Source organism: Oxyura jamaicensis, chromosome 13, assembly GCF_011077185.1.
Source record: "Oxyura jamaicensis isolate SHBP4307 breed ruddy duck chromosome 13, BPBGC_Ojam_1.0, whole genome shotgun sequence".
In the NCBI taxonomy this organism is placed as follows: domain Eukaryota; kingdom Metazoa; phylum Chordata; class Aves; order Anseriformes; family Anatidae; genus Oxyura; species Oxyura jamaicensis.
Window position 1 is genome coordinate 18,681,804 of NC_048905.1, and position 26,329 is coordinate 18,708,132.

Here is a 26,329-nt window from a genome sequence, read left to right on the forward strand (position 1 = left end):
GCATTAGACTACCACTTAGGAAACACACCAGAAAGCACAGCCCCTGGCTTGCAAACAGACAGAAAAAGGGCTGTTCACCTGGAGAAGACCAGGATTTGGTGCTTTGACTGGACAGTATTGACATTAGCAGAACATATTATACTGTCAGCTTAGTAGAAGACATCAAGTAGACTCACTTAGTTCTTTCACCTTCATTAAAAAAAAACCAAACAAACAAAAAGTACCTTTTAACGTGAAGAAATATAATAAGAGGCAGAAATCTTCTGGACAAACCTTCACACATTTAAGTATACATTTGACAAAATAGTGACCAAATTAGATCTGCCAATTTCCTGTGCATTTCTCTGCTGGTCTTTGGGGGCCAGCAATAAGCAGATGTTATGAAAGACAAGCACTCCTAGTACTAATGCACAACTTACATCCAGGACATGAAGGCAGATACTGCAAAGATACAGAAAAAGTTACTAGTGGAAGTTAGATAGCTGTTCCCACACAGAAAGAAATGGAGGTGTAGATAAAACAACAAATGCAAGAACTCATTATTCAAGCGGACAAGTAGGTCAGAGTCATACTTAGCAAAAGCTGACGTATAGTCCCTCAGGCTAAGGAAGTTCTCAGGAAGAAAACTATAAAGGAACAGTCCTCTGTAAGAAAAAAAAAAAAAAAAATTGTTATACTACATATTTCAGCATGGTAAAGGTGTTTTGGTGGCACCTTGGACTTTAGAAATTATTTTCCACAATGGACACTTAGAGATAGTCCCAGTCAGCTCCAGGATTCAATTTACAAATGTTATTAGGATGTTTGTGTATCATTAAGGAACACTTGACTGTAGATCTACCCTAACAGAGAATAAGCTGAGTGGAGCAGTAAGCAACCTGTTCCAAAGTTTATAGCCAGATGAATCAGCAAGGAGAATAGTGAAGTGACAGTCAATTTCCCCACACTTTTAAAGAGCTGTGAATAGTATCCTGTTAGCAAGCAAACGGACTCGTTCCTCCAGCAGGTCCCTTTCATCCCGTGATTCAGCAGTCAGCTCGATTATGCCCACAGTGGGGCTGGCTTTGACGGTCTCCAGCTCCCACCCACTGCAGGAGATGGATGTTTCATTGCTTTCAACTTCAGACGATGAGGCTCTCGCTGCAGACTTTGCATCCCCGTGTAAAGCAGCCCCCAGTTTTTGCCAAAGCAGCGCTCTCGGCTCACGACTGCAGGAAGTGTGTTTGAAGTCCACCGCAGCCTTTTTGTCGATATCGCTCTCATCACCGCCAAGTCAAGTTAATAAGCTCAGTTCATCAGCCTTGTCCCTTTGACTACTTCTTTCCTGAAGGGAAATATAATGCATTTAACACGTCCTATGTTTAACAGGCTCTTTCATGTGCAACCTCAGCTCATCACTAATAAAATACATTTTACTCTGCCGTTTTGTTCCCTGTGTGCTCCATGCTGTATCGAATGCAAGTTATAACATCTCATCATACTTCTTTTTTAGCAGGAAATATCCATGTGCAGCCTCCTCAAAGCCTTCCAGAGCTCCAGTTGCCCTGCGCCAGATGCTGTTACACAAGGACAGCAAGGAAGAGCAGACCCAAACGCACCTGGGTGACCAACCTCTATTCTAAGCAGCTCTCCAAATCCTCCTTCCTCGGGAGGAACCTTTCCGACTACCCGCAGGCCTCCTTCCTGCCCCGCGTGTGGCGTGGGGCCTGGCTGCCTGGTGCAGGGGCGCTGCGTGGAGCCCACGGCCCAGCCCAGCCGCCAGCGCCGCGGCGCCATCTGCGAGAGGAGCCCACGCACACTGCGGGGCTCCGGCCTCCCTGCCGCGCTGCTCCAGCCCGGCGAGCAATTCCTCCCACTGTCCTACTTTAAGCAAAAACGAGAAGTGTCAGGATTGACCAACTTAGGTGTTAAAAATCCTGTTCTCATCCTCAAAGAGCACGGCGCCAGGCCAGGTGGGGCACGTGTGCCCAAGGGCCCTGAAGCACCAGCACCTCCAGGCACCTCCCCGGTCTCTGGCCTGGCTCAGGAGGACCCTGCACCGCCGTGCCTCTGGGGCAGGTTTCACGCTGAAGTCTGCAGAGACCTGCCTCTGATCCCACGGGATCCCTGTCCCGCTTCCCCACAGGAGCTGCTTCCTGAAATGAGAGACGAGCTCTCTGGCTCTCAGCCTTTGCCTCAGACAAGCTTTTTTAGCAAGACTCAAACTTTAGGAGGTTTGTCCTAAGCAGAATGAACATCGTTCATCACTCTGAGAATCACCAATCACTAAACCTTAATGCCTCTCAAAGCTTCTCAATTGCAAATTCCTTTCTAATCCAAAGTTAAAAACAACCTCTGAAATGCAAATAACCCAGCAACCTACACAAGATGATTTATGCCATGCCATCTTTTTCATGCAAATAAATTAAACGAAGAAAATGTAATTTAGGGTGAACTGCATTGTATAATAAAATAAAAGAGTGACATTATTCTGCAAAACTCAGTGCAATGTTTTTTTTACTATTGCTACTGGAGGTTTAAACTTCCTGAACGTGCAGGAAAGATTTTTATTTATTTATTTTGATTTTCATTTTTATACAAATCATTTTACAGCTTCAGTCATGTCAGAAAAAGACACAGTTTAACTTTTTTCATGTTGGTATCATTTCAAGGGAATGCTGGAAGTTTGACTCTCAATTAATGTTTGAAGCTGCACAAGAGAATTAAGAACCCTTTGTAACAGCAAACCAACAGGGACACAGATCGCTGCACAAGTGCAGAGACCACAGAACCCGGCGTAGCACGCACACACCAGGCAAGCTGGGAGTGCCCCACGGGAGCAGCGGGCTTAGACATCTCTGATAAACACAGCCCTCAGACCTGCAGCCTCAGAAGAGGAAAGGCTTTCCTCTCCAGAAAGAACAGGAACTGAGGGATGCTCAAAAAAGTTACGCACCGAAGAAGCCAACAGCAGCAACAAAAGCCAACATGATGTGACAGTTAGCATTTTGTAACTCTATTCCAGCAGTGGCGATCACAGTGAGAAAGGTGACATTTTTCTGTAAGGTTGCCAGAGACTAACATCTGCAGTAAGGAAGACTGGGAGCCGAGGGAAGGGCAGCACCGCTGCGGCATGCCTCGGTGGGAGCAGCATCCCCTCTGCTCAGGGAGCGGCAGAGCCTGGCCTCCTCCGATGGCTCCCTGTGACTGACAGAACTGCACCTCCCCTCGTGCTACCTTATGGCTCATGTTAATATTTGGGTTCTTGTTCTGCTCTGTTAAACTTTATCAAATGGAGGGGAAGAATCTATTTTGATAAAATGAGTGGATATGATCATGCCAGATGGGGTAATTGTACTCTGTTCAACAAAACTCTCCAGCAACGGCACGCCCTTACGGCCAAGCTGGCTGCTGTGTAATGCAGCTCACTTCGGACTGGAAGCTAAATGAGAGAGTACTTATAGATTTGTTTACTATCGCTGTGCAGCAAGTCAGGCAGGGTGCAAAAGTGCCCTGCTATAAATAACGGCAGCAAGGGGATGTCAGTTCCAGCACATGGAGGAACGCTAAAGCTTTCTCAAAGGGATGACTTGCACAGTACATAAATCTGAGCCAAGTGATACCACTCTGAGTCCCATCAATAGCAAAGAGCTTGTCCTAAGCTGTCGGGCTGTCACAAGACGCTTCCAGCTCAAGGACACCCTGTTAAGGCACCTGGCCACGCCAAACCAAGTCGGGAAAGAAAAGGCTGCCACAAGCTAGGGCATTACAGACAGCTTGTGCTCAGTACCTGAAAGGATTTTGTGGTCTAACATCCACATAAATTGCTGCCAGCAGCTTATAAAATCCAGGGATTGATCTAAAAGGCTCTTCAAATTATGTTTTAAATCACAAATTTCATCCAAGTAAAGACATGGGCCTTAACTTTATTTTTATGAATATTAATAGCAGTAAGAAAAACCTGCACTATTAAAAAGCAACAACTACTTATAAATGAACAGATCATTTCTAAACCAGGGTCATTTCTCCTGGTAATGATAAGACTCTGTCAGGTAATCATAATCCTTACAGAAAAATGCTTCGCCTTCACTGCTGTCCTCTAAGATAGTAAATCTGAGACAATCTGTCTGGTTCTTAAAATATAATTCCTCTTTGCCAGGATTGATCTTCTAAAATGGACTGGAGGACATGTCTTCTCGTTTCTTCTTTTCCTCTGCATTTTCATTGGCAAAGCCTCAAATCAGCTTAGGGTTGTTTTGTTCATCTCCCCGTATGCATGTTTTTGCAGGAAAGGGAAGTCTTCAAACAGAAAAAATATCATAAGCATCAGCCAGGGACTGTAAAATCCCAAGCTCCAACTCAAATTCTGCCAAAGAGACAACGTGTGGCCTTGGGAAAAATCACCTCTCCTCCCTGCAGGCTCTCCATCTGCTTCTCGCTAATAAAATGGGATTATAAAACTGCCCCATCCCAAAGGGCAGGTAAAACTTTGAAGGTGAAAATTGTGTTACAAGCATGATACATTATTATAACACAGCAAAAAGCCTTTCAGGCTTCTTTTCTCTTCTATTCAGTGCAAAGCAGCCACATTTCAAAATGAAAGCTATGGACCGGCTTTTCCATTTGCACAGATTTCTTTCAGCAGGCGGCAGATTAAAGCTGAAAGAATAATCCATAGCAATTAATTTATTCAATGAATTTAGCCTCATTTTCTGTTCACAAAATGCCTGCGAGCCATCTACCATTTTTTTGTGGTTTACTCATTATTCACAATTATTGCAATGTAACTCTTGGTCTGTAAATTACTCCTGAATAATTAGCTGAGCGTATTTTATAAGCTATTTGGGTTAGTTTCAATTTAATGCACAGGGCACATCATCTCTCCATCCTCTACTCCCCATCGAGAATAAGAAGTGCTTTCAGTGAGTGCACCCAAAACCACCCTAGTAGCTCTTAGACCTGCTGGCTCCTGCAATGGAAAATGGAGCCCCACTGTGTGGTCCCCAGTACACTGCTGTTTCCACTCCTTCGTGGGTCAGTCTTCCACTTTAGAAACATGCTTCCAGAGAAAAGGCATGTTTTGAGAAGCCAACCATGTTTTCTGTCTGTAGATATTTTCCTATACTGGTTTGTACAAATATTTTCACAAACATTTCTAGCACCATAGAGAACTACTGCAACATCTCCAAATAGAAAAAGAAAAAAAATAAAAAAGAAAAAAAAAAAAAAGAAAAAAAGGGAGGAATTCTTCAAGGTATTTTACCTGAAAGAACATCCATAGAGGTATTTTAACAAAATATGTGTAAGATTACTGGTGGGTAAAGAGGATGCTGGCAAAGTCCATGCAAGTTAGCATCAGACAGGCTTCATATAGGTTCATAGACATTTTAGCATTTTAATGTGCTATTGGCTTAGCAAATAAATAAATTACAAAGTGCAGGAAAAGCTTCTGGAAAATACATTAAGGCAATTTGCAAATAATTGCAGTGAGCTGGGCTATTATGACTTTGACTTCTGAAGTATAAAATCTCCCAGAGATAATGATGATAATCATATTGAAAATAGTTGCCACCCTTTAATCTTCTAAGACAAAACAGAGATCGTTGGGAATTTGGGACCCTGTCACTCTAATTGAACATCTGACAGGAAAGTAATTAGAGTGGAAAGCAGAAAGGTCACCGGGTTGCCCGAGCAGAATTCATCAGCTTCCGCTTGCCATCACATGGGGCAGCTAGTTCATCTCTCACACAGGTTTCTCATTTAAATAGCTTCTTTGCCAATAAAAAGGCTGTCAGACAGACTGTTTCCAGAATGGCTTTGGATCTGAGTAACTCACTCTGGGCATGTAAAGATTCACCATCGATTACACAGGCAGCTCAGGAAAAATGGCACCAGAACACTGGGACAGAAGTCATCTGCTGACAACTCTGTTAAGATGCAGGATCGCTTACTGGAGTTTCATCTTTCTAAAGACAACAGAATCACATCAAAATCAGCTGTGCAAAGGAAGTTCCACCATTTCCACTATCAATATTTTTCTGCTGACCCCACCCGGCCTACCACCCCTTTTTCAAAGTGCCAGCTGCTCTTATTGCCCGTTTACTTCCCTCGGTCCAGCCCACCACGATGCTGCCAGTGCTGGGTCAGGGCAGGGATGTCTCCTCCTGGGCTGCCCGGGCACCTCTGGGCACATCTGGAGAATCGGCATTGCTTGGTGCGTGGTCTCTGCACCACTGATGGCCTGTAGACAGAAGGAAAGTCCATGTGAAAGTGGCAACAAGGCTCCTCAATGGACAGAGAAGTGCTTTAAGGAAAGAGAAAAATGCAATCTGCTGCTGTTTTGTCACAGGAGGCTTTCAGAGGAGGTTTAATAGAGTAGATCTCTTGGAATGCAATGGAAACATCCCATTGGCTTCAAAACAAAAACAACACTAAATCCACTGTAACTTTTCAATGTTTGTGTTTTGATGAAATGGTCAGAAAAGATATCTGTCAGTATAAGACATGACGTAGGCATGCAAAGAAATCAAAATATCATAAAGATCATCTGGTTGGCTAATTCAGCACCATTATCAGGCAGTTAAGCAGAAAAGTAAATACCAGCTGACAGTCACAGCAAATCTCATAGACTTTAATTAGTGTGACGTATGGAGGCAATTTCATCCATGATGCCTATCTTTGGGAAATAATTTGATTTTTGTGTGTGTTTGTTATGCGGTTTGTTTGTTTTTTTAGTTGGAATGTCTGTATCTTATTACGTGTTGCCAACACAACCATATTTCAACCTAGCTAGTTAATAAGAATACGTCCTGGTTTTCATATATTCTTTATATATATATATATATATGTATGTATGTATGTATGTATACATCCCAAAATAAAACCTAGAGACGCTCCTAAAGGGTGCTACATGTTTTACTTGTCTAATATATGAATCTAATTCCCCTACAGAGCAACTAAATATTGTCTGCCTCAGGACGGTTAATCTGAAGGTGGCAATTTGGCAAAGCTGGCTCTCATTTTATTTTAAATCTTTAGGAAAATGTGGGTCAGGTCCCAGGTCCCATTTCGAGCTCTATGCTGGTGATGCTGGGTACCCACATGTTAGCACTCTGTCCCCCCTAGGACATGGGTGCACAGTGCTGTCCAAAGTAAATGAACCGCTTCGTGCAAGAAGGGGCTGGAGGAGCTGCGCCAGGACACGCGCCCAGTTCTGCTCCTGCAGTGCCAACCCCACCATCGCTTCCCAGAACAGTCTTCAGAAACTTGTTCTCAGCCACCTTGCAGATATTTGGTTGCTGCTGTTTAACTCGGGGTCACCATTCAAGGATAACAATAAGAAGCCCTCCCTGCATTTTCAGAGTTCTGGGTGAGATATAAAAACAAATTACCTAGAAAAAGGTGCATCAGCGAGCTGGCTGCGTTCCTGTGAGAAGTGTAGCAACTAAAAACCTAAGGACCTGAGAACTGAAGACTTTCCTACATTGCTGTCACTTCCACTTAGTTGGGTTGACTTTTTTTTTTTTTTTTTTACATAAATGTGATCAAATGGTATCACTGGCATTTGAAAATTTGCTTTTTCATAGCATCACCACATTACTCTAAGCAATTCTGCATGTGCCATGCTGAATGGTTCTTCCAATCCTTTATATTTGTAACCTTCAAACACTCAAAAATGCTATACTTCCCCTTAAGTCATCGTTTAGCCAGCCTATACATATTTAATTCTTTAATCTTTCCTCATAAATCCCATCCTAGCTTTAATCATTTTAGCTGCTCTTTGAATCGTCTCCTTCTTCCCAGAACTGTCAGGAGGAGCAGAGCCCCAGTAGAGGATGACAAGAAATGTATATTGAGAGACAACTGCAATTGCTCTGCAACTTAATACCTGTAATCCATAATTATGTTGTACTATCATTCAACTATCACTCTTCGAACTAGAATTTAACCTACCCTTAAAATCTCTCTTGAAGGCTGTGTTTCCCAAGTGATGCTCCTCCACTGCGTGGATTTGATGTATATCCTCAACCCTTCAGCTTCAGGAAACAGCAATGATGCACCTCTCTCTCTTTGCATCTTACAGGACAAGTTACTGATCCGCGCTTGTCTGTAGGTATTTCAAAGGCTTTCCTGTGAGAGTCAGGTCAAGATGATACGTTTTAATTCAGTACTACTTCCCACACGCTCACACACAGAAAAGTGGTCTGACAAACCTCATCTGCTTCAGCTCATTGACAGCAACGTCACTGTACGCATGTTTTTTTGTTTTGTTTTGTTTTTTCCTTCCTAACATCTACCAGCTTATGATTGCAATGGCCCAGCCAAAGTTTTGGAACACTGGTCTAGAAAGCACTAACAGGTCTTATGCTGTTCTAGAGGAAGGAAAGGATGCAGGTTTTGATAGACGAAGAGATGGATAGATAGAGCCATAAATATATTTAATTACACTATGACACATTTCTGAATTTTTCATTCTGTTCTCCCTTTTTGGAATAACAAAGACAAATTTGAAAACATGAGTTAATTACAATACAGGACCAAATCTATTTATTTAGACCATTCAAACAGATGACTTATTCTTCAGCAGATGTGTTCTTAACTATGCAGTACAGCTCAAGTGAGGCTATTAAAATCCTATACCACTATGAAAAATTAGCCAGAATAGAGCAAATAGCTCTATTAATAGCAAATATACTTAATTCATATGATTGATAAAGCTCACTGTTACATGTGATCAAATACAGTATCTAACAGAAGTATTGTGTGGTGTGGGAAAAGAAAGGAAAAGGAGAGAGGGGAGGGGAGGGGAGGGGAGGGGAGGGGAGGACAAAAGACAAAGAAAATAGAATTTAGGATTGTCCTTTTTAGCTCTATTTTATGGGCTTTTTTTTTTGTAATAAATGAGGAAGACATTATGCTGGGTCATCAGGAAAGCCACTAAACTTTGCATACGAAACTAAAATAGAGCTGATAATCATTTCTCTCAAAGTCAGCTTATCTGACAAGGCCTAAGGCAAAAAAATAAAAAAATAAAAAAAATTTGAAAATGAAATGCAAAAGCTGATAAGCTGCAAGAAAAAATAAGTCAATAAATAATTAGTCTAAAAGAACACATGATCAGAAGAAACATGTTTTTATTTATTTACTACTATTTCTTTTTTTTAAAAAACAGGAAATTAGGAAGGATAGTCCTTCTCAATCAAGACCTTGAAGAATCACAGTCAGTGAGTCAGATTTGCCGCATGTAGCCTTGTAGTTATTAATACTTATGTTAATACATTAACGTAAATGTAGCAACAGTAGCAGGGCCACTTTTGATTTCACAGCACATCCTAAAGTCAACGGATTAATAACACTTTCAGGAAGGGTACCAACCTGAGTGAGGTGTGAGGCAGTCGCATCGTGGAGGCACTGCTCAAAGGGAATTGCTGGGGGGATGCAGACAGTTTTCAAAAAGGTGTGGAGAACTTGCCACAGGGTAACGATCAAGTCAAAACTGTGATGAACGAGACTTCCTGCAATGTGCATTGATCTGTAGGCTATCATTAAACCTGTAAACAACTCACTGTCGCAAGTTATATTACTACTAAGATGCTCTTCTTTTTATCTTGGGTTTGCCAGATTAATTTTACCTATGCCAATAAGCTGCAACAGGCTGTTGTTTCTCACGTGGAAGGTCATTGTTCAGATTAGAGGAATAATGCCTACCACAGCACTTTCAGCACAGATCCTGGAGGACCAAAAGGTTCCACCTAAATAATTCAATACAGTTAAAAATCACCAGCACCTATCAAGAGAATTTTAAAAGCATTCCCACTCAATATCCTGCTGCAGACATTTTTATGGTTTCTAGGCCTTCACACAATTAATTATTGCATACATCTACTGAAGACAAAACCCCATCTATCACCCCACTGGAGTGCCTACATGAACAGAGTCCTTCCTGCCAACCCAGGTGCACGTCTTACCTAGTGCTCAACAGAATTGGTTCATCTCACCACTGGTGAGTACTCCTCAGACCCTCGAGTTCAGCACACCAGACCATTCTCTGCATGGAAAGGAGTTGGAGAAGCCCTGAGGGGTAACACAGGATCGAGCTGAAGTCACCTACAACATGTCTAGCCCAAGCAGGCTGGGACTGAGCCATCCCCCAGCCACATCAGAGGTTAACAGACCTGTCCTGGGCTCAACTGCCATGAGCAAGAGAACAAGAGTTTGTCCTTTGCCTCTCACGCAGATTTAATTTTCTCTTTTGCCTCATGTTAAAAAAAAAGCAGATGTGATTAAGAAAAATTAAAGAGAATTTACCTAATGTATCTTCCTGTATCCCATTAATCTTTTATATCAACACTACTGGAAAATTATTTTTTTTTTTTTAATAAGGTGATGGTAAGATCTTACGAAATGATAATTCTTATATGACTTGCTATTGTCTGTAGCAGAGATCTTTGGCACCAGCAAAGCAAAATACACAGGGTGAATAACATAGATTTTACAAACATGCAATTCATCAAATGACACAAATCAGCCCAATGACATGAAAATACATCTGGAGACTTCATAATGTCACCTTACAATCCTGATAGGATTTGGCAGATACTGTGTGAAGAGCATTGCTTTGAGCTGCTTTAAGCTGCACAGAATGCTATTATAGCATAAAACTATTCTATTGCTTTAATACGAGTTATTTTCTCATTTCTTTGGGGTTTTCTTTCCTTCTAATTTTACAACTGTTAAGCTACTGACATGCTTTCTACCATTCCAGTCAAAACGGCATCCCATTCTCAAATCAAAGTACATCTTTTTATACGCTGAGGGAGTATGTGGAAGATTTCCCTGTTCATTCACATCCAGTGAAAGGCAGGAAGGAAAATACAGTGAAGCAAACTTTCAGTATTTGGCTGTCTTTGATCAGGAGATTCCGAGCATGGAACTTATCTTCTGCCTCATTTTCAATCCTTTCTCAATCTTACCTTCAGTCGCACCTCCTGCATGGGATCACCTTCCCTCAGATCAAGCTCTTCACAGTGAGATGGGGTTTTAGTACTACCAATCCACATATCTTCCGAGTACTCACACTCCTGCTGAAACCGCCAGCTCTTCAGAACCTTCAGCATTTTGCCATAGCACCTGATACACTCAGAGCCTTACCAGACAAGTACAGAAAAGGGCCCAGGTATTCTTGTGTTCTCCTGCTGTGGCTTTTGCTGACTTCAGAGGAAGAGGGCATGAGCTGCAGCAGTATGCAGCACAGACTGTCCAGAGACTTCTGTCTTCAGGGCTTTACTCATGATTTAACAAAGCACAATTGAAAAGGCTTTTGAATAAATACAAAATGATCATTTACATAGTAAATAATGCATTGGTTTCTGATGCAAAAATGTTCTGACAGAGGACATTGATGCAACCAAACATCATGTTAAGTGACACTACAAACACCAAATTTCAGAAATGTATTTTGTAAAAATACAGTTCTGTAATTTTTATTTATTTATTATTTTTGTTTTTTTTTTGTTTTGGTTGGTTGGTTTACTTGTATGTTTGTTCTCCTTTTGTATAATCTATTGATTGCTATTTTGCTAGTCAGCAGGAGCTTCTCCATGTTCCTTGGTGCTATAATGCCCACAGGATAAATTTCCATACTTCTCCAAGTGTACTGCTGACATCTAATTTTCTACCCTGAATACTCCATCTGCTATTAGACAGGTGTATAAGTAACTGTAGAACTGTGTCATTTAATTTCTTCTCTTTTCTCTTCTACCCTTTATCTATTTATCACATCACAAGATACAACCCAGGTATCGAGCCTTTTCACAATACACATAAGCCATGCACTTGCGAAGGGCATGGACCAGTTGTGCCACAGAGGAAGGGGTTTTACACTAAAACAAAGACTCAGTGAGCATCCCACAATGCAGCAACTTCTGAGCTCAGTGTGAAGCAGCAAAATACAAGTCATTAGGTAAAAACCATCCCAAATATTATCAGTTATCATGCTGGACTACATTCATCCACTTCTTTTTCTGCACTTTTGTAGCAGCACAGTGAACAAAAACCTGATCTTGGCACCAGGCAGATGTGGATATGCACAGCTCCGCCAACGTCCCTCCACCTTCTGCTGGCACACACAAAGCATACCTTGCCCCATTCCTGAGACACTGAAAGGCTCTTCATGTACATATGATGTTCTCTGAGACAAGACCACACCTCAGTTTCAATAGAAAAAAGAATTATTACAAATATTCCAGTTTAAATCATGAAAAAAAATACAGGTTTTTCTTTTGCACTTTTATTCAGTTTTGTTGTGCAGAAAGACCTCAATATTTTTAAAAACTTGACCTGTTTTTCATCGTTAGTATCAAACTTGATCCACAGCAAATGAAGTCAAATGAAAGAAATTTACACTAATTTCTGATTTGCTTAACAGTGCGTTTAGCTCGCCCCAAATGCCATCAGCCTAATTTTCCTAATGATACTTTTTCTGCAGATTGCTTTAAAATAATGAGGAGCTGAAATAAAATTCTTCCCATGAAGAGAAAAATTAGTATAAGTAGAGATTTAATTGTGCGTGCTAATTGTTTTAGCAATGCACTTAATGTCAAAGCTACTGGTAGTTAATAAAATAAAATTAGTTGATAAAATCTAAAAATTTGGAAAAGGGTGGGAAAGGGAGTCAGTGAAAAAAAAATGCAAAACTTCTCAAGAATTATCATCAAGCATATTCTCTCTGCTCTAAACTAAGCTAAACTAAACTAGGTCTGGATTTTTCTGTTTACATTGTGTTTCTTCTTACCTACGTTGCTCAGGGAGAAAATATAACTTCTTTTGATATAAATTCTAAATAGTAACCTTTGAGATAGTTAAACAGATTTTCCAATAAACAGCAAAAAACTTCATTATGTAAACACCAAATCGTGCTGTTTGGGCCTCAGTTTCTCAAGAAGCCAGCACTGCACACCCCCGCACTGGGAGGACAAACACACCTGGGAAGGATGAGACCGACAGTGCTGTGTCTCTGGCATTCAGCACTGCTGACACAGGACCAGGCGTTCAGCTTCCCATGTGCAATTTCCTCCTCCAGCATCAGTGGCAGAAATGTTCAAAACCAGATGCTAACACGTCCCTAGTAACATGCCTCCTTCTGCAGAGGCAGCATCTGCCATGCCAAAACCTTCCCAGCATCGTGCACAAGCACCTTGGGCTGCCTGCTTTTCCACGAGCTGTGCCGTGCAGCCAGCCAAGCTCAGCTGTTCCAGCTGTGGAAAATGTTCTTTGCAGGGCAGGTTCCTTGGTGAACGTCTTTGGTGGCCCTCTGCTATGCTCATTCTTAGGCTTGAGCCTGCTGCCCTACTTAATGCTTCAACGCCCGCTACTAACGCACCGGATGATAAGAGTTGCTTGAGGCTTGACAGATAACTTGCCTTTCAGCTACACATTTATCCCACCTGCTATGCGAAGCAGAAGAGATGCTTTTGGCATGTTTCAAGGCAAATAACTAACCAGCATGGATCCTATTTGTATCTTCTAAGTTTAATACAACTTGATGTTAGGCTGAACTGGGTTAATAGAAAACCAAAAATAGATGCTCCTGTTATCAGAATTGTTCACTAATTCTGACACAAGCCAACATTTGTTTTTATTAGTAACTCACAGGAGTCATTTATCTAAATGAAGTTGCAAGACAAAATTAGTGTTGTGCAGCTGGGCCCATTGCTTTCACTGTTTTGAACGTACAGCTTTCAAAGCCAACTAAAGAAATACCAAATGTGTGCTGAACTTGCCTGCTATCCGTTGCCAAATCTGTGTCAAGCACTGTCAGAGCAGCAGGGCCTGCAGTCTTCCTCCAGGCAGAGCAGGAAGGACAAGCAGCACCCCGGCCCTCTTTAACCTTCTGTGCCCAGATACACCACATCATGCACCGCCCCACTGAGGAAATCCAACAGGGAAGACAGGACATTTTCCCAAAGCCGTTGTCCAGCAGCTGCATTTTGATCTTCAGTTCAAAAAAACAGTAAATACAGAGAGATGTGAAAACCCCAGGCAGACGAAGGGCCGTTCACATGCCAGCAGCAGCGATGCCATGCCTGCCCATCTTAGATATCGGATACAAGGTTCTGGCCGTGTGGCTCTGTACCTAGGATGATCTGTCCATGGCTGGTTTCGGCACCCCCAGCAAGCCTCTGGGATGGGGCAGAGCAATGTTCAAGCCTCTGCTTTCAGCCAGTCTCATCTGGGAATGCCGAGCCGAAGGGGTTTCTCTCTCTATCATTTATTGGGAGGGAGGTTCAGAGAGATTTCACCCAAAATACACAGGTGGGGAACACTGAAAAATTAATAATGTTTCATACCTTGGTGTATTTTGTAAATTGTTTTGCAGCTCCGAAGACATTCCTGTCAGTGATGTTATGCCAAAAATGTAGTCCATCTTCACAGATTCCCAGAGTCCAGCCCGCCCCAGCTCTTGCTCTGGCTGCTCACAGTGAAGTCACGCCGGTGCTTTCTGCATCACGGGCAGGTGATTGCTCGGCAGAAACAGATGTGCAGTTGCTGGAGAGAGCAAAACACAAATGGAGGTTTCAGGGGAGAATATATTTATTCAGCCATAAATATCTGCTGTGGCACTCTGAGGAAAGTAAGGACAACTGAAAATCACTTTACTTCTGTGGGAAAAATGGGAGGCAACTGAAGAAGCATAGTGTTATGGGACCGAGGGTCTTTCCTCTGTTTTCTTTGCCCAAGTTCTCTTTATCAGACTTCACCAAGCCTGTCATTTGGGGTTTCTGTGTGATCAATCACAGACTGGCGTCTGTCATTCTGTGAGAGCATCTCTGGGGCAGGCGGCTGCCACCGGATCCCTCGCCGTGGGGATGACACTGCCTCCCATGAGGAATGAGCCGCTCGCACGGGGCTGGCGGTGCTGCCGGCAGTGCTGCAGGAGGAGCTGGATGTCTGCAGGATGCCAAATTCAGGCTGAAATGCGTGGGTGTACACACTCCTGCCTGCCTTCCAGGAGGACTTTGAGCTACGTGCCCCTGGGGTCTGTCTGTGCCAGGACTATACAGCCATCTCCCAAGGAGAGCTGCAGCTCTGTCCACAGAGCTTTCATTAAGTATTCAGGAAGGGAAAAAAGAATCTAACTTAACAAAGTGCACTCTTCTCACCTTGGGCTGCTAGGCCTCACACACAGCACCAGACCACAGAGACCAGCCTGAACCATGTCGGCGCTGCCCCCGGGGTCCCTCCAGCCGACGGCCCCGGTTTGTGCTGCACGGACAGCGGCTGGCCAGAGCTCAGGCTGGCCTCTGGAGCTGGAGTTTAGCTCAGGAACATACGTAATTGCATAAAAGCATTACTATTTGGGAACGCATAAATACAATACCTTCTTTTAGTCAAGAATTCAAATGCCGCTTGCATTTTACTTGCATGCTGAAGTCCTGGGGAAGGAATACCTTCGTGCTACCTTTAGCCAGCCGATACCCACGCTCAATGCACATGCCCCAGCCCTGCTGTGCTTTTCAGGGTCACGGCGCCTGCCTGAGATGCACACAGCCAAACGTGCAAGGGATGCTGGCCCTAAACGTTAGATGTCTGGGACATGCATCTCCAGGGTATTCATAATCTGCTCAGGAAGTGCTCGCAGGAAAGGCTGCAGCTTTATTTTAAAGGATAGAAAAAAAAAATAAAGGAAAAAAAAAAAAAAAAAAAAGTGTTTTATCTGCATCAGGTACTGGCACAGGGGCTTTTCCTTGTCTCTGTCCCAAAGCAATAGAGTAACTCGAGTGTCATTTAGCTAAATTAATCCAACTGAAATATTCACCTTGCAGCAATTAAGTAAAAGAACCTATAAAACACCTCCTCCAAACAAGGTAATTTGCTGTTTCAAGTCTGAATCATGTTGGCATGAGAATACAGAGACTAACAGGTACACTAGAGACATGTGAAGTGATTTTAATTGCCTGAAACTCCAGTACTGTCAAACTGCAGGGCAGGCAGGAAAAGCCTTTATAGTTATCTCACTGCTAGAGAAGAGTAGGCTGTCTGAGCCTGAAATGCCTCTACATGATAAAGGGCTTAAAATAGTAATCAACTTTCATTATTTCATTATTTAAATAGATATGTGGTGGTTTTTGTTGTTGTTTTGCTGTTTTTTTTGTTTGTTTGTTTGTTTGTTTACTCCGGTGGGTTTCTGCATGTGCTCGGAGTCAGTAACTAGGTCACACAGACAGGAGAAGCTGTGGGAGGGAAATAACTTTTGTGTTCTGGGGATAATTCACGCAGCCAGCTTCCCTGCTGCGAGGCAGCGCGGGGCTGGGGCACGATCAGCGCCAAGGCAGCTCCGCAGCCTGGGCCTTGGGCAGCAGCACCCCCAGAAGGGCCAACGCACTCCCCTGTGCCCCAGGCATCACCGCCTCATCCTGCCCTGCTGGCCAGGGTCTCCAGGAGGGGGCCAGGCCCCGTCCTGCCGGGCAGCCACGCTGCTGGGGGCACAGCACCACTGCTGCATGCGCCCCTGGCTTCCCACGTGCTCCGCAGCCCAGATAAATGGCACAAACTGTGTGTTGCTCTGCTACCCAGTGGAGAAGAGGGTAACTGAGTGCTTAATCCAAGTTGCTTTCCTAACTGCTGAATATTTGCACGCTAAATGGCCTCCAGGGCAGTGAAAGGAGCGCGGGTGAAATGGTGCCTGGTGGCTGCCACAAGCGCTGGGGCCCGGCGGGGCCTGCTGCCAGCGTCAGGCCACAGACACCTCGGGAACATTCCGTTTTCTGAAACCAAGATTTAAAATGATTCTGAATACGGACACTTCAGTTTATGGGGATAATCAGGATATGCTTACAATTGCTTTTAGAAAATGTGTGTGTGTTCATAAGCTATATAACAGCGCTGGCCCTGTGCAGGCAATCTGTACGCGACAAAGGTCTCTCACCAGCACGGACGGCTCGCTGTCACGGGTGCTGCTGCATCTGTGCATAAGGCTCCACAACCAGCCCTCGTTCTGCCAAACCAGACAAATCCTACAGCAGGTACGGGACGAGACAGATCTCGGCTCTTCACAACTTAGTTTCTACTCCTGTCTAAATAAGGACGGATTTGATTAGATTTGGACCATGTACAAAAATCTGCATCAGGAAACTCCCATGTTTTGGTGGCATTCCGCTCTGGGTTTTGTTTACATACAAAATAAGAGGCAAAGCTGAGATTCAAAGTTCTCCAGAAGCAAGGCTGCACGGGGCTGCTGCCCGTAACTATAACAGCAACAAGAAACTAAGCGTAAAAACACTGTGCTTCCACTCCTCGCAGGATCCAACAGTAACAGCCCAAGTAACGCGACTGGTGTTAGCAGTTGTATCAGTTACTACAGTGATGAAATAGGGCAGTTTCATAAGCTATGCCAACAAGGAACTAAAATATACCCAATCAGTATTACACACATACAAAAGGCACAGTCTATATTCATCTACACTTTTTTAAACTTTTTCACCACAGGCTGCAGGCGATGCCACGGCGCCAGAGGGCCCCAGGGGAGCTGCGCTGCTGCTGGCTCGGCTGCCCGGGTGCAGGAAGGGGTCCCCGTCCCACGCCGCCCCTGCTGCCCGCGGCTGGCACCAAGGGGCTGAGCTCCTCTGAGCCTGAATGCGCATCGCACCTTTAGAAAGCAAGAAAATGAAGATGTTAATTATGAAAAGAGAGACTGCCAGGGCTATTAGAGATGTGTTGAGCAAATTAGAAACTGTTATTCATATGGAGAGTAGCTTAGCATATGCTTGGAGTTTTTTTCATCTATTCACACCCAAGACTGTAATATATTGGACTGTGCCTTATCCCCATGCTACCTACCTCTGGCAGGCATTTCACAATGAATCCCCATGCTTCCAATTTATTTCTCTCTTCCAAAGGCACCTTTCTGGCATAGTGATGCACTGAAACGCTGCCAAAGATTCCCTCTGCTGTATGGTGACAACTGGGCTGCGGTTCTGAAAGAGAAAGTTCCACAGATGGGTCCTTCAGATCAAGTTAGCATCTTCTCACCGCTAGCTGACTATGCCATATTGTAGCTTAATTAATAACAGCCTTCTCTGGAATTTATTCATTAAAACCACAACAAAAACTGCATAACGTAGTGTGGCAAATCCTCAGCAATTCATGCAAACTTTGCATGGTGGCAGTCACATTTCTGCTACAGTGATGGAGATTATGCAAATGGTTGGATTGTTAGTTTAGAGACGAAAACACAACCAAGAGATATTTATCTTAATAATTCTTGTAGAGCTGATTAAGTGGCTCATGCACATGTCTGTGTAACAGAAAGCATGCACATGCTCCTCTACTCTTTTCAGACTGCAAAGCATTTTGAGCTCTTCCTGCTTTTCAGGAGTTTGTATACATTTGCAAGCATTCTATTTCCAGCTCTTCTTTTCCTAAAACAAGCACGTAGCAGCTGTCACAAATCCATATGCGCACATAACCACAGAATTTCTGTGCAACCAAGCAACTGACCATGTATGCGTTCAGTATGTGTAAGCCCTTGTATGATGACAACATGCAAATCCTCACATTAGGTAAATTAACACCTGTTTATTTGTAGGTATGATGTTCCAAGCAACTCCTAGTAAAACTGCAAAAAATATTATTCTATTCTTCGTGATGCCTAAAGTGGGTTAAGTATGATGATATTCAGATATACTGAATATTGAATGCAGATATCTTATTAGGTCCAAAAAATATGCTCTGTGATATGCTGGAGAAAGAGATACTACGAGAGGGTAATTAGGGACCAATTCAGGGAACAGAAGTATATAGGTCTAGAGAACTTGGGACTCCATGAGATCCCTTAGAACCAAGAGTCTGTCTGGCACCTGCCTGTCAAAACAGAAATAAATATTACAGAACACAACCCTGAGAAGAGTGCTCCAGGAATGAAGCTGTTAAAGTCAGGAGATCAACTCTGAAGAACAAAATGCCTGCAAGGTTGGCAACGTGTCAACCTTCGTATTTGACATTACCTTAACTATACAGCCGCAATCCCGTGCATGTATGTTGAATACTAATACGATGCAATCATTATACCAAGGCACAAAAATTTGCTTCCTCAAAACCCAAGTGAAGCTTGAAGCACATCAACCAGAAATGTCAAAGTCATGAATAAAACAAGGAAAAAAAAGAAGGTTATCTGGAGGTAATTGTGGGCCCTTAATGAAAGGAGTCATGCTAGACTCAAAGCCATGTCACATCAGACAGGTATGTAAATAATATTGACAGATTAATGCTGAACCCATAAAAGAAATCAGACTCATTCATTCAGAAGCTTTTAGCATGCAGCTGTGGATAAACGTTTGGTACAATGCCTTTGTACCAAGACAAAGCGCAGACATATCGCAAAGAGTTGCAGGACTGACTCTGCAGGACTCCGCTGCCCTGTGTGTCACTTCGAAGCTCAGTACATACACTGCCCCCAGCAAAGAGCTTCCCACTCTCTGCAGGTGGCAGCAGGATGAGTCCCACAAGCACAGCCTTGCTCAGTGGGCGAGCAAGTGCACGCTCCTTGGTAGAGGTAGTGAGAAGCAGCCTTAATCCTTACCTGGAGTTTATTTGGGGTGCTTAATACGAAGAAAATTGGGATTCTGAAGGGCTTCTCCACTCAGATAAATCCTAGGTCTCAAACAGCAGTGCATGGAAGTGCAACTTGTTCCTGTGCAGGAGCTGCCGTTCCAACCTGGTGCACCAAGAGATCTCCGGGCAGATGGACAAAATAATTGCACCTGACAGCTGACAACAAAATTAAGAAGGTGTCAGTCCCACAGAAAAATAGGGTACTATGAAAAGCACATTTTAAGCTTACACTTACAAATCCACACACAACCAAAATGCAACATAGTTTGGGCTATGTTTGCTTTGCTTCCCTTTCCTGCTCTTCCCATTTTTCTGCTACCCTGCCTTCCCAATTTGCAACGAGAAGCTGTACGGATCTGAGTTACACATACTAATGGCAAACCTTAGAGATGCACCAAAATCACAATTTTTTAATCGGGTGTCTCTCTTACTTGGCAGACCATATATAAAAATAAAACATTTATTTTTCCAATCTTAACTGCACATGCTTGCTTTCTACTAACTATATGACTGCATTAATTCAGCAGTAAGGTTCTCAAAGAAGAGCTCTGCCCTCAAGCTGTGGTGGTGGCTTTCCATCTATTTCAACAACATACATCAAAATTTTATAAAAGCCATAAAATATGCTGCAGTCTAGTTTTATCTTCTCTCTTTGAACATGCATATAATTTGAATCTATCTTATCCAAACACTCAATAACCAGTAACAGGAGAGAACAGGATAATTTAGTGGCAGCGGTTGGCAGAGGAGCAGGAGAAGTGGTAGGGGGAGAGGAAAGATGCTGCTGCTTTTGTGACTAAGGTGCTTGCTGGAAACAGTGCTGCTGCTGGAGAAGCCTCATTTCTCCTTCTTTTATCACAGCACATCTCTAATCTTCTCCATTTCTGAGAGAAAGGAAAGCCCTCTGAATACCAGCTCCTGCTCTCCACCACATTGGCATCCGCAGATCCCTGCCTTCGGTACCAGAGCTGCCGCCCCATCTGCTTTCCCTCATTAAACACTCTCTCCTCCCGAGTTCAAACCCCTCTTTCAGGACTTGTCTTGCTCAAGGCCTTGCAGCAGCAATCCAGACACTCAGACTATTAGGGATCAGAAGCCGACTCGGATGGAGGTGTGTGCTCCACCATCTCTGGCAGTGCCAGCTCGTGCCTGGAGCCCGCGGGATTTTAGGAAGGAACAGGACCAGCTGCAGCCAGCTGCCAGCCAGGTGTTTGAGGACAGTTTGTGATGGATGGAGCCCTCCCAACAGGTCCCCATGTGCGCCGCTCTGCCCAGAGGGCTGCCAGCACAAGCCCACGGCGATGGGACCAGGGGCAGCGCGGGCAGAGCAGCGCACAGCTCCGGCACCCTGCTGCCTGCCGGGCAGGAGCGCTCGGCAGCCCCCGGCACCTTGCCCCGACCCCCGGCCACACGCAGACGGGCAGCCCCGGCTCAGCTCCTGCCCAACAGGGAGAGGTATCCAAGAGTCAGCCAACATTTTGGTCCTGTCGTCCTCCCTGGAAATCAGGCATGGGAAACGGGAGAAAGCATATGGTGAGAAGGAGACCAGCTAGCAGGCCAGAACGTGCAGCAGATCCAGGCACTCCATGGGCTTGTGTTTTCCAGAATTACTTTCACCGACTTTAATTAAGCTCTCCCCAGACTCACTAGCTTGGAGAGATTAAAGCAAAAGAGAGCACGCCAAAGAACTTGCATACCACATAGCTTTCCCTATAAGCTTTTACAGCTCTGTAATTGAATTCACACGCAACTGCATCATAATTGTGCAATGTGCAAAGCCACCCTGACCTACTTTCCAACCATTCACGTGGACCCCATGGAAGCTCTAAGCCACTTGATAAACTGGAAGTCTTTTTTGTCTGTGTTAAACAAACGTAATCATTATTGGTGGAATCAGAAATCCCTCTTTTCCTGAAAGAGCCCATCTATTGAGAAATTTTGCATAAGGTTTACTTACAATAAATTATCTTGTACTTCCATAGGATCTTAATCATTTGCTATTACTATGTACATAATTTTGAAAGTCTGATACACAGGATTTGAATAATTTAATGTGATAATTACGTGCCCTGGTGTCCACAGATAACAATGTTAACATGCTCCTGAAAGCAGGATACAGACCCTCTGAGCAGGCAGGGCAGGACGCAACAAGCAGAGCTTTTAAAAAAAAATTCAAGCAGTTTTCCAGACAACAACGAGAGTACAATGAAATTTAAACTACCTGCAAAATTGTCTTAGTTTTGAGTCAATTGCCTGCAAAATATTCAAAAAAATACACACCCTCCCACCCTTCTCAGTTTTAAGAGGTGAGGTTTGTGGTAACATTTAAAAAGTGATGGACTGCTGGAGTTCCAGTCTGCTGTCTTCAATAAATGGATACTTTGATAAATCATAATTTGCATACCAAATAAATAAAATATTGTGACACAAAATAATTTTGAAGAACCCAAGAAGCAAACTGTCTGTTAACAACTCACAGGGAGCAGAAGCACAACGAACTTAGCTAGAAGGCTAAACTCACAAACTGATTTCTGCATGCAGATCCTGGTCTGGAGGCTTCTGTTAGACGTGCACGCGTGCCCCCCCAGGACAAGCGCAGGGCCAGGCGAACCAGCAGGAGTCCTGCCACCCGCTCCTCGGTGGGTTTCATTTTTTGCTCCACTTCACAAGCAATAGCTGTTGGATGATAAGGATTTGCAAAACAAACTGAAAGCTGCACAGTGCTTGTGTTTGGAAGCCTTAAGCATGAAAATCCATTTCAGGGCCTATCTCCCCACTTGCTGAGATAAACCCATCCTGAGCACGCTGCATAAATCTCCTACCGGAAACACAAACAACTCCAGAACTTGTTATTTTCTTGGCACAATTATTGCTCAGCGTGCAGGGCCCTGGCAGCCCTTCCCTGCCAGCCCTCACAACCCGCACGTGCACAAGATCTCCCTGCACGGCAGGAGGACAGGGGCTTGCCAGGACCCCCGGCACTGGGGCTGGCCCCTTCCTCCCACCCGTCCTCTTGGTGCACGGGGCAGAGCCGGGCTGCGCCAGGTCCTCTCGCCCCGCATTACAAGGTTGGCCTCAGCTTTAGCCCAAACGGAACTGCCCTGCCACAAGTCGCAGTATTTTGGCAATGATGCACCCCGTTTCGGGGGCGTTCGTCTGGGCAGAGGGGCTCCCCATGGAAGTGAGACCCATCAGAGAGACTCCATCGAAGAGCAGATTTCCACTGCTCAGTGTTGGTGGGACATTCACAAGCAGCAGTGTTTCTCAGTGTTTTTCCTTGGGAACATACGCTATGTCACAGATACATATGCTTTAAAAATAATTACGAATAATATTTTTCACTATTTTCCCAACACTCCCGTCAGAGGAGCAGAGGCACCGCGCTCCCCCATTAGTCAGGGGAAAGGTTCTGGGCACCCCAAAGCTCCCGGCTGCACCTCCCAGCCCTGGCTGCTTGGGGAAGGCGCCCAGGACACCAGTGATGCCACGGGGGTGGATGGGGCTGCTCCCTCAGCAGACGGGAGCGCACCCACCCTCAGTAACCCGCGGGACCACGCAGCCCTGCTGAGCACGCTGTGCTGCACCAATACTGCCGTCTTCGAGGCTGAAGCAAGCTCAGAGTATTTGTAAGATTTCTCTGTCATCGACAGGGCTCGCTCTGTAAGCACCCCCTGGGGGAATAGTGCTGCTCCTGTCTGGATGAGACACTGCGCTCATTTAGGCACTAGGCTCATTACCTAGCACGGCACCAAATTGCTTTATTCCAATGTAGCTATCTACAGGCATAGTTAGATTTTACACTATTAATAAGGAAACAAGATGGGAAAAGTGCAATGGAGGAGATGTGGAGGGTCACCAGGTACCAGAGACCCCTCTTGCTCTGCAAGTTTCAAGAGCTGAAACCAGCCGGGGGCAGGTGAGTGTCTGGGGGACATCAGTGAGGAGAAACAGAGCCTTGGCCTCCTCTTGCATCTGCTGACGGCCACCCAGGAGAGGACGTGGGGAGCCCAGAGCTCCCCTTCGCAGGGGCACAGCGCGCCCTGGCCCCCCTGGCCCCCCCGCACCCACCGCGGGGTCGCGAGGCAGCGTCTGGCTGCAGGCAGGGCCCGCGCTGAAGGCACAGCGCGCAGGCACGGAGCAGAATAAAGCTGTTTGCCCTCAAGTTCATCGCAGGATTTTATTTTCAGAACAATAAAGCCCCAGAGGAGACAGAAGCAGTTTTTGTTAACGTAAAATTAGCCCTTTTACTCACGGTCTTTACAGTTTTTTAAAAAAATGCATGGCTCTGCCTTTGCCCTGCCAATCTTCAGCGCTATCTCTATATTTCTAATAGGTCTAAACTAATTAAATTAATTTCCCAGAATAATAACCTCCCAGGGACATACAGCTAGATAATCCTTAACTCCTCATGAAGTTAGTTTCCTATAGGGCTGGGGAGCAATTACAACTCATTAGTCATCCATCTGAGGAGGAGACGACAGGGCTTTCTATTGATTGTTTTTCCAACAGCACCGTGAGAGAAACCAAGAGCACGTGGGTGTCTGTGTTAACAAAACCTTTACTGGGAGATAGCATCAAGCGAGATGCATATACAGCTCCTTAATCTTAATATACAGGAGGCTCCGGAGCCAGAGGAGCAGCAGTGCCACGGCAGAGCTGCTGCCATCCATCAGGCGGCCAGGCTGGGATGCTGCCCCTGTGCCAGCACCAACGCAGGTCCTCCCCACCTGAGCAGAGACCCCTGAGATTCCTGAGGAAATGCAACAAAAGCTCAAGGAGAGCTGGCTGCAGCCGGCCGTGCCCCGCGACAATGGCATGGTTCTCCAGACAATGGCACTACTGCTCTTAACATAGCGTAAGCTTAGGTCAAACTTTGTTCCTTACGCTAGGTGGTGAATGAAAAATTGTATGTAAAATCATTCACTAGGCTACCAACAATAACAAGTTCCCTGCCTCACCTCCACCTCGGGTGGGAAAAGGAAACAGCAAGGCTGTTTAACTGGATGCAAAGTCAGGTTTCCTGCTGAGAAGTGCATCTGGAAAAACACTAGCTTAGAGTGGAGACCCAGGAACAGCAGCACAGGCTGCCAGGAGCTCAGCAGCTTTTGGGGGCATGGAACAGACACCAAATGGCATTTGGAAGAAAGCAGCCATTTGGCTTAACTTAGATAATTTATTTTCCCTCTCTGATGTCCAGCTATCTTGAAAATTTACATCAGCAGACTAGATTGGAGCCTTCCACGTTCTCTTTTTGAACTATACATTGTAAGTATTACAGTGCCATAAATTTGACATTTCAAATGCCAACAAATGGCTAGAAAATTGGCCCCTTGTGAATAATAGCCTAGCAGCATTTACATGTAATTATTTTGTCCAGGAATTTAATTTGCTAGACATAAAAGTTATGCAGAATGAAAGAGTGCTGGATAATGATCTTTAAGCTCAGGAAACAGACAGCCATTACTATAGGCACTGAAAGACGTGCCACTCTTTTCAAGTCATAAAGCAAATTCCCTGTGGCTAGGAGCATTTCTGTAACAAATTTAGATAATGCTTTATGATGAACGGCACTACTTAATTTGCAGAGGCTGTAAGTATGTAAACCATCCGCCACCACGCTGCCAGGTCTGTGCAGTTACCCCAGGTACCCAGTGCTGGCACCAACCTGTGTCCCCAGGAGCTGGAGGTGCTGCCACCAACGCGGAGCAGAACGAGCAGCCCCAGCCGGGGGAGCAGGAGGAGGAGGAGGAGGAGGAGGAGGAGGAGGAGGAGGAGCTGGGGGATGCTGTGCCGAGGGGCTGGCAGTGCCCTGCGGACCTGAGGATCCACACTAAAACCACAAAGATCTACAACAGCAGCAACAAAAGGAACATTTTAGTCTGTTATTATCGCAGTTCATCTACGTACATAGTTAAGCAACCACCAAGGGTTTTCTGGCAATTGCATTCGTGGTTACCTTAAATACAACTACAGTTAAGAAAGAAAAGATTGGAGGGAAAGAGAGAAGTAAAACAATACCAAACAAAAGCAAGGGGAATCAAGTGCAGGGAGTACAACCCTAAATGCATTTCTGGGAAGAATACAGAAGATTTGTTGTACGAGCACAGCCGATACAGAATATAGAACATCTGTTAAATCTGTACTGATACATAGAATAGATGCTAAAACACAGAACAAAAAGGATACGCAACAAATTTGAAACACAGAGCTGGGCTCAGCTCAAAATCTAGCAAACTCTTATTTTTTTCCACCAAAAACTTTTCCAGATATGAAAATTCTGGGATATATATATGTTTTTAATCGCCACTAAAGACAAAAATCTCCTGTGACACTCTGGCACCTCCTGCGGTCACCGAGCAAGCCCCGCTGTCCCGCCAGGCTCCCCACCGATGCCAGCTCCGCGGTGCAGCCTGGAGAATCCCACAGGCACGTCCCAAACCCGGGCCAACGGCTGAGCCCTGCCGCAGGCAGCCATGGCCCGGGCCCCTCCGCAGCCAGAGCCATGACCTTACTTCCTAGCTCACCACTCCCAGTTTTATAACATAAATACACCATTTTGCTCAGCATATGTGTACTTTTAAGGACCGTGTACCACAAGTAAACTGCTAAATTAAGACTCATAAGAGCTAATCACAGAGCTACAGGAAATCACTAAATCCCATGAGATCAGCCACAGAATTATGCATAACTCTCAAACCAAATGTCCGGGCAATATAAAATAATCTGAAACAGGTAAATT

The 26,329-nt window shown here is 44.6% G+C and overlaps 1 long non-coding RNA gene across 4 annotated transcripts; it reads right to left on the minus strand.

The window, feature by feature from the left end:
• Positions 1 to 204: 204 nt before the first annotated feature.
• On the minus strand, positions 205 to 25,316 carry LOC118173925. Of its 4 annotated transcripts, XR_004754450.1 has the most exons (10): positions 25,256 to 25,306; positions 19,559 to 19,746; positions 17,818 to 17,954; positions 14,328 to 14,526; positions 9,948 to 10,053; positions 9,355 to 9,511; positions 7,933 to 8,109; positions 6,040 to 6,220; positions 5,659 to 5,945; positions 205 to 1,324 (listed from the first exon to the last, which is right to left on the minus strand). It is a non-coding gene; the product is annotated as an uncharacterized LOC118173925 (long non-coding RNA). The 4 variants fall into 4 exon arrangements; XR_004754448.1 differs by lacking the exon at positions 19,559 to 19,746 and having other exon boundaries at positions 9,355 to 10,053; positions 25,256 to 25,316; XR_004754449.1 differs by lacking the exons at positions 14,328 to 14,526; positions 17,818 to 17,954; positions 19,559 to 19,746; positions 25,256 to 25,306 and having other exon boundaries at positions 7,933 to 8,055; positions 9,355 to 11,427.
• Positions 25,317 to 26,329: the final 1,013 nt, after the last annotated feature.